At 37.9% G+C, this 8,074-nt stretch overlaps 1 protein-coding gene across 1 annotated transcript in view; it reads right to left on the bottom strand.

The window, feature by feature from the left end:
- The window catches only part of LOC116895496 (rho GTPase-activating protein 20-like), a 193,484-nt gene that overhangs the window by 173,112 nt on the left and 12,298 nt on the right, over nucleotides 1-8,074 (bottom strand). The window lies entirely within an intron of this gene.

Raw genomic sequence — 8,074 nt, forward strand, 5'->3', positions numbered from 1 at the left:
CTTGTACATGCTGTCACAACCACTGTGAGTTCCTATGTGCAACTTTCCACTGTGCCTGGAAAACACTACTAGTGGTGAGTTACATTTTTGGAGTTGTGGGTCAATGAGATCTCATAGATACTGAATCATTACAGGCTGATGTATTTGCTTTTTGCTACTCTTAAGGACTTGAAGATGAGACCATATTGCTGAAGATGGCAATGAGTCTTAGAACATTAAGACATCAAAATAGAAATTGAATCCATACCTGTTAGCTTACACAGTCCTGGGAGGAACTATGCAAACTATCATAGAGAAAAGTAATTATCTCAGCCCTGTGAGCTACAATAATGACCAGTCTAACAAGACATGTCCACTGGTATTATTAATAGTGGCAAAAATGTCATGGAATAAACCAATGACTTTGTGATGAACTTAAGGGCCACTCCAATTATTTGGGTCATTAATCTGTGTCTAGATTGTGTCTCTTGGTCATTGGCCTGAGAAATATTAACACAGAGACAAACAACTAAAAAAAGGTGCAAAGCATAATTGCTTGTGGAATGCTCTGTCCTAAATGTGAAATCTGTTACACCCTCTGCTACTAATGCTAATGAATCATGGTGGAAGAGGGCGAAGAAGGATTGTAGGAGACAGAGATGTTAGGTGGCTAAAAGAAAATGGTATTGCCCACTTTTTGCAATGATTTTGTTCTTCATTACTTTTAATACCATTATTTTCATTAGAAATATTATGTAGCTACTCTTTATTTCTATTAATTGATTATAGAGAGTTTCTCAATTCTTTGAGCTTGGAAAGAAACTGATTGGGGGTAATTTGCATTTTAACTGATTATATTTTATACTTTAGATGTTTGTACACAACTATATCTTCTTAGCTTTTATTTTTGAATCTTAATGATTTTAGCCTTGATTACGTTCAAAAGTAAATTTCAGACTAAACTGTATGATAAATTATTATTTATCTCCCAGAGAGAATTTTTTAATATAATTCTATATAGCAATGTTAAATCTACCTTTGCTATGTAACTGACCTTTTTGTTTTAGGGGTGGTACTTAGTAGCAAACACTGAGTTTGAAAGCTGAGTTTTCTACTGCTGAGCTGTAGGGTAGCTCCTCTTTACTTTTTATGTTGAGAGACTGTCTCACTGTGTTACACAAGCTGGGTGTGTACTCACTCTTTGTAATAGGTAAGTCTATTAACTTCCCTAATGTCTTGATTGACTTGGACTGCAGGCCTTTATGGGCATGTCCATATCCTTCATTAATCTTTATATGTCATAAAATAATAGCCTGATAATGTGGTAAAATGGAACATTATAATTTAAGTGACAATGTGCAATACGCCAACATAGATATCTCCTACAACCTTCATGTCTCTGCCATCTTACAAAAGAATAAGTGTTGACATTTTTCCTCTAATGGTTTGATCATATGAAACCCTATCTCACACAAGTCATGGGAGTTTACTAGGTTGTATACTCTTATTGGACTTTATTGACAACTGTAAACATGGCAGTTATTTTTTCATATATTCGTGATCTTGTTCTTAGAATGCATAACACTATATGAAATTAAGTAACATAATTTTAGTATATGATAAAATTAAAAACATCACAGGAAAAGATCAGTATGAAATGCGAAAAAAAACAAAGAAGTTCCCAATAAAGAAAACTATAGTGTGGAGAATTTTGATTCATCACGTTTGGGAATTAAAATAGTCAATCTACTTATAAAACTCAATTGTGTACATCTGGAGTGGTGCTGTGAGTGGAGAGATTAGACAACACTGTGTGTCTTCATTACTGTTCTATTGTTGTGAAGAGAATGCATTGAATTGGGTGCTTGCTTAGAGTTAAAAAGGTTTATTCCATTATCACTATAGCAGGAAACTTTTTGCATTCAGGCAGATACTGTCACAGTAGCTAAGAACTACATCCTGATTCATAAGCCAAGAGAGACTTTAAACTTGGCATGGGTTTTTGAAGTCCAAACCAATGGCTTACTTCCTTCAACAAGGCCACACCACTCCAACAAGGCTGTAACTCCCAATCCTTTCAAACAGTGCTATTCCCTGATAACAAAGTACTCAAATATATTAGTCTATGGGAGAATTCTTACTCGAATCACCACGTTGTGTGTCCTTCAGCTTCAGTCTGCCTCAGTGCATGGAAAGCATACTTTCTATCTTGTTGGACAGGTTAAGTATCTGTATTTGATAAATGGATTATGAATATTTTTCACTTTTATCTGAAGCAATAAACTATCTAAAAATAGTTCAATCCTTTAAGTATGTATCTTGGTAGTCTACCCATTGAGCAGGAAGGATGGAAACAGGCTGTGCTCATGCAGAAGCTTTGGTTGTATTAAGATATGTGTTTCCTTGCTAAACTAGGAAAATTTTATTCTGTCTATGAATTCAAGCCTTCTATGATGTTACAAGAAGCCCAGATACTTGTAGACCAAAACCAAACAAGTATTTATAATTTAATCATATAAGTGACTTAAACTCAAAGGCAAAGGGATAACCTTGCAATATGGAGAACATGCATTCTAAATTGAAGGTACTTTGTGGGTCTCATTACCTCTGGACAGACAAGAAATACATTTTGTTTCCTTCTAGGATTAAACCTATCTTCTACTGAAACTGTAATGTCAGACTTAGGAAAGGAGAAATGGAAATTAGAGACAGAGAAACAAAATTCTCTTGAGTACATACTATATACACTGTGAACCCTTTCATTCTTTTAATTTTAGTGAAGTGCATTTGAAAAGTCTTTCTGTCTGTGGAATTCTTTCACTGATAGAAGTGAATCTGTTTTATTCCAGGAAAATGCTATTAGTACTAATAGTCATATGTTAGCCAAGCTGTAGGTATTGAGGATAACAAAATGGTGCCTGTGAACTTAAAGTGATGAATGAATCAATCATCGGCTTACAGAATTGTAATATGTCTATATAAAATAGCAACTTATCATTATACTGATAGCTTAATAGGTATATTAATCCTTTCTCATTTAAGAAGATTGTATTTGTAAAAGAGAGTAGGTGATTAACATAGAGACCACCAACTCATCAAAGGAAAGAAAATAAGTAACTATGGAATGTTTGGCCCTAAGTAGAATCTGTCTATCTGTCTATACTCTCAAGACTCAGGGATCTTTGAGAAGACAGCAAATAATGAGTCTAAGAGACAGAGGCAGCGGACGATTATAAGAAAACAATGCCTTGTGGATACAATAGGGAAGACGTACTCATGAAGTCATCCTAATTTTGAAATTGTGCCTAAGAACAGTAGAAACATAAGACAGACCAAATCCTAACATGATAAGGAGAGTTGGACATAAACTCTTACCTTGAGTGGTAAGTTAGCTATACTCCAGTGGAAGGTAAAAACTTCAAGAATATTTGAGTAAACAAATTGTTCTTAATGGGTTTAAATAAAAAGGGAAGTGACAAAATTGAGTGGCCAGGCAGGGGCAATAAATCTAGAAAGATGGAGGGGATAGAGATAAATATGCTCAAAACATGCATAAAATTATCAGATATTAATGAATTAATTATTTTTTAAAAACTATAGTAAGTCGTTGAGATTCATATTTTTCAAAAGCAGTATTTTATGAGACTTCTAGCTCAGTATAAATATTAATGGTCTACATAATACTTGACACTGACATGAATCCAGTCTCAGCTGTAAGCTAGGCACTTCAAGTAGCTCATTATTGTTGATAGTTATGCCCTCACTGAGAATTTAAGGATTGGTGACAGCAATATTTGAGACAACATCAGGAAAGGTATGATGAAGAATATAACTATGGGTAATAAATTTATTTCTATAAAGTCTTGGCAATATTACTGTGTATTTTTTTATTAGTAAATGAATGAATGCACCTACAAGAGCCAAATTTAACCTGTAAGCTCCACCTTGCCAAGGATAAGGTAACTAACTGGCGTGCCGTGAGTTGTAGTTCTTGGAAACTAACAAGCCACATGATTTCCTCCCTGAAGAAGTTTATTTGAACCATCTGCACTGGATGTGCTTGATCAGATGCAGGCAGGAGTATTAGGGCAAGAAATATGTCTAGATGTATGCTTGCCCATGATTGGTTCTAATGGGAAATATAATGAATGGTGGATTTTGCCTTTTTAAGCTACTGCAAGTCAAGACACATGGATATCTCCTAGGAAGCTAGAAGTGGACCTGGCCAGAATCCTTTTTTTACCAGGCCAGTAATTAATTAAAGCTGCTTCAAATTTGACTCAGAATTGTGGAACTGATCTCAGAATTAACAAATACTTGCATATTTTGGCTGGGTTTGTATCACCTATTGATATTTTCCTAATTAAATAAACACTAGGGGCAGTCAAGCTGCAGGAGCCCTGTGGTCCAGACTGCAACAGGATCTAAACTGACCTGTTCAAACAGCTCCCTGCACCCAATACTGGTGGGAGGGAGAGCTAGACCTTTAGAGGGGCAGACATGCCTGGGAAACCAGAGGAGACTACTCTCTACCCACATTTCTGACTCTAGAGGTAAATGCATAGCACCGTCTGGGAGCCCTGCACACAAGGACCCAGGAGAAGGAGGGGCAGGCACTTCTGGTTGCTGCCCTCACAGAGAGATGCAACCCAGCCCCGAGGAGGGACTTCAGGCCTGAGACCAGAGGTAAGACCAACTTTTCTGCTCCAAGTGACCTGCCTGGTGGACTTAGGACACACAAAGGCAAAATTCCTAGGGGACTGGACACTTCTGGTTTCTACCTGGTGCCCGAACCTTGCTGATCCTGGTGCACAGCTCCCTGCTCCCAAACCTCATGGGAGAGAGAGCTGATCGCCCAGACGCGTGCACAGTCCTGAGACTGCAGGGCAGGAGAGACAGCCACTTCTGCCCACCTTTGCCCACATCCCTGGCACAAGAGGAAACTGGCACAATAGGGCCTCTGGGTACAGGAAGATAGGGGCAGTCAAGCTGTAGGAGCCCTGTGGTCCAGACTGCAACAGGATCTAAACTGACCTGTTCAAACAGCTCCCTGCACCCAATACTGGTGGGAGGGAGAGCTAGACCTTTAGAGGGGCAGACATGCCTGGGAAACCAGAGGAGATTACTCTCTGCCCACATTTCTGACTCTAGAGGAAAATGCCTAGTGCCATCTGGGCCCGCTGTGGAGAGGGACCCAGGAGAAGGAGGGGCAGACCCTTCTGGTTCCTGCCTCCAGAGACAGCTAGAAGCCAGTGGACAGGAACGACTAACCGCCTGAAAACAGAACACTCTGTTCCCATAACTGACTGTAAGGAAACAGGAAAACAGGTCTACAGCACTCCTGATACACAGGCTTATAGGACTGTCAAGCCATTGTCAGAAATAGCAAAACAAGGTAACACCAAGAAAACCTGATGGTGAGAGGCAAGCCCAGGAACCCAAGCAACAGTAACCAAGACTACAGGGCATCATCAGAGTTCAATTCTTCCACCAAAGCAAACACTGAATATCCAAACACACCAGAAAAGCAAAATCTAGATTTAAAATCACATTTCATCATGATGATGGGGGATTTTAATAAAGACATAAAGAACTCCCTTTGAGAAATGCAGGAAAACACAAGTAAAAAAGTAGAAGCCCTTAGAGAAGAAACACAAAAATCCTTGTAAGCATTACAGGAAGACACAATCAAACAGGTGAAGGAGTTGAAAATAGGAATAGAAACAATAAAGAAAGCACAAAGGGAGACAACCCTTGATATAGAAAAACCAAAGGAAGAGACAAGGAGCCATATATACAAGAATCACCAACAGAATACAAGAGAAAGAAGAGAGAATCTCAGGAGCAGAAGATTCCATTGAAATCATCGACACAATTGTCAAAGATAATGTAAAATGGAAAAAGGTACTGGCCCAAAACATACAGGAAATCCAGGACACAGTAAGAAGATCAAACCTAAGGACAATAGTTATAGAAGAGAGTAAAGACTCACAAGTCAAAGGACCAGTAAATATATTCAACAAAATCATAGAAGAAAACTTCCCTAACCTAAAGAAAGAGGTGCTCATAAACATACAAGAAGCCTCCAGAACTCCAAATAGATTGGACCAGAAAAGAAACTCTTCCTGTCACAAAATAGTCAAAGTATCAAGTGCACAAAACAAAGAAAGAATATTAAAAGCAGTAAGGGGAAAAGGTCAAGTAACATATAAAGGCAGACCTATCAGAATTACACTAGAGTTCTCACCAGAGTCTATGAAATCCAGAAGATCCTGGACAGATGTCATATAGACCCTAAGAGAAAACAAATGCCAGCCCAGGTTACTGGAGAAACCAAGATATTCCATGACAAAACCAAATTTATACAATATCTTTCTACAAATCCAGCCCTACAAAGGATAATAAATGATAAAGCCCAATATAAGGAGGCAAGCTACACCCTAGAAAAAAGCAAGAAACTAATCATTTTGCACAAAAACAAAGGGAAGACAAGCACACAAAAATAATCTCACCTGCAAATATGAAGATAACAGGAAGCAACAATCACTATTCCTTATTGTGTCTCAACATCAATGGACTCAATTTCCCAATAAAAAGACATAGATTAACAAACGATACGCAATGACCACCGAGCATTCTGCTGCCTAGAGAAAACACATCTCAGAGACAAAGACAGATACTACCTCTGAGTAAAAGGCTGGAAAACAACTTTCCAAGAAAATGGTCTGAAGAAGCAAGCTGGAGTAGCCATTTGAATGTCAAATAAAATCGATTTTCAACCAACAATCATCAAAAAAGATAAGGAAGGACACTTCATATACATCAAAGGAAAAATCTGCCAAGATGAACTCTCAATCCTAAATATCTACGCCCCAAATACAAGGGCACCTACATACGTAAAAGAAACCTTACTAAAGCTCAAAACACACATTGCACCGCACACAATAATAGTAGGAGATTTAAACACTCCACTTTCATCAATGGACAGATTGTGGAAACCGAAGTTAAACAGAAATATATACAGACTAGTAGAAGTTATGAACCAAATGGACTTAACAGATATTTATAGAACATTCTATCCTAAAACAAAAGGATATAACTTCTTCTCACCACCTCATGGTACTTTCTCCAAAATTGACCATATAATCAGTAACAAAACAGGCCTCAACAGATACAGAAAGATAGAAATAATCCCTTGTGTCCTATCAGACCACCATGGGCTAAAGCTGGTCTTCAATAACAATAAGGAAAGAACACCCACATATACATGGAAGTTGAACAACGTTCTGCTCAATGATAACATGGTCAAGGAATAAAAAAGAATTGAAGACTTTTTAGAATTTAATGAAAATGAAGGTACAACATCCACGAACTTATGGGACATGATGAAAGCTGTGATAAGAGGAAAACTCATAGCTCTGTGTGCCTCCAGAAAGAAACAGGAGAGAGCATATATCAGCAGCTTGACAGCACACCTAAAAGGTCTAGAACAAAAAGAAGCAAATACTGCCAGGAGGAGTAGAAGGCAGGAAATAATCAAACTCAGAGCTGAAATCAACCAAGTAGAAACAAAAAGGACTGTACAAAGAATCAACAGAACCAAAAGCTGGTTCTTTGAGAAAAACAACAAGATAGATAAACCCTTAACCAGACTAACCAGAGGACACAAAAAGTGTGTCCAAATTAACAAAATCAGAAATAAAGAGGGAGACATAACAACAGAGTCAGAGGAAATTAAAAAGTCATCAGATCCTACTACAAAAGCCTATATTCAACAAAACTTGAAAATCTGGAGGAAATGGACAATTTCCTAGACAGATACCAGGTACCGAAGTTAAATCAGGAACAGATAAACCGTTTAAACAGCCCCAAAACTCCTAAAGAAATAGAAGCAGTCATTAAAAGTCTCCCAACCAAAAAGAGCCCAGGTTCAGATGGGCTCAGTACAGAATTCTATCAGACCTTCATAGAAGACCTCATAACAATATTATCCAAACTATTCCACAAAAATTAAAAAACAGGTAGACCGTGACCAAACTCTTCTTATAAAGCCACACCACGCTTATACCCAAACCATAGCAGACAACAAAGAAAG

Source organism: Rattus rattus, chromosome 3 (genome assembly GCF_011064425.1).
Source record: "Rattus rattus isolate New Zealand chromosome 3, Rrattus_CSIRO_v1, whole genome shotgun sequence".
NCBI classification, from domain to species: Eukaryota; Metazoa; Chordata; class Mammalia; order Rodentia; family Muridae; genus Rattus; species Rattus rattus.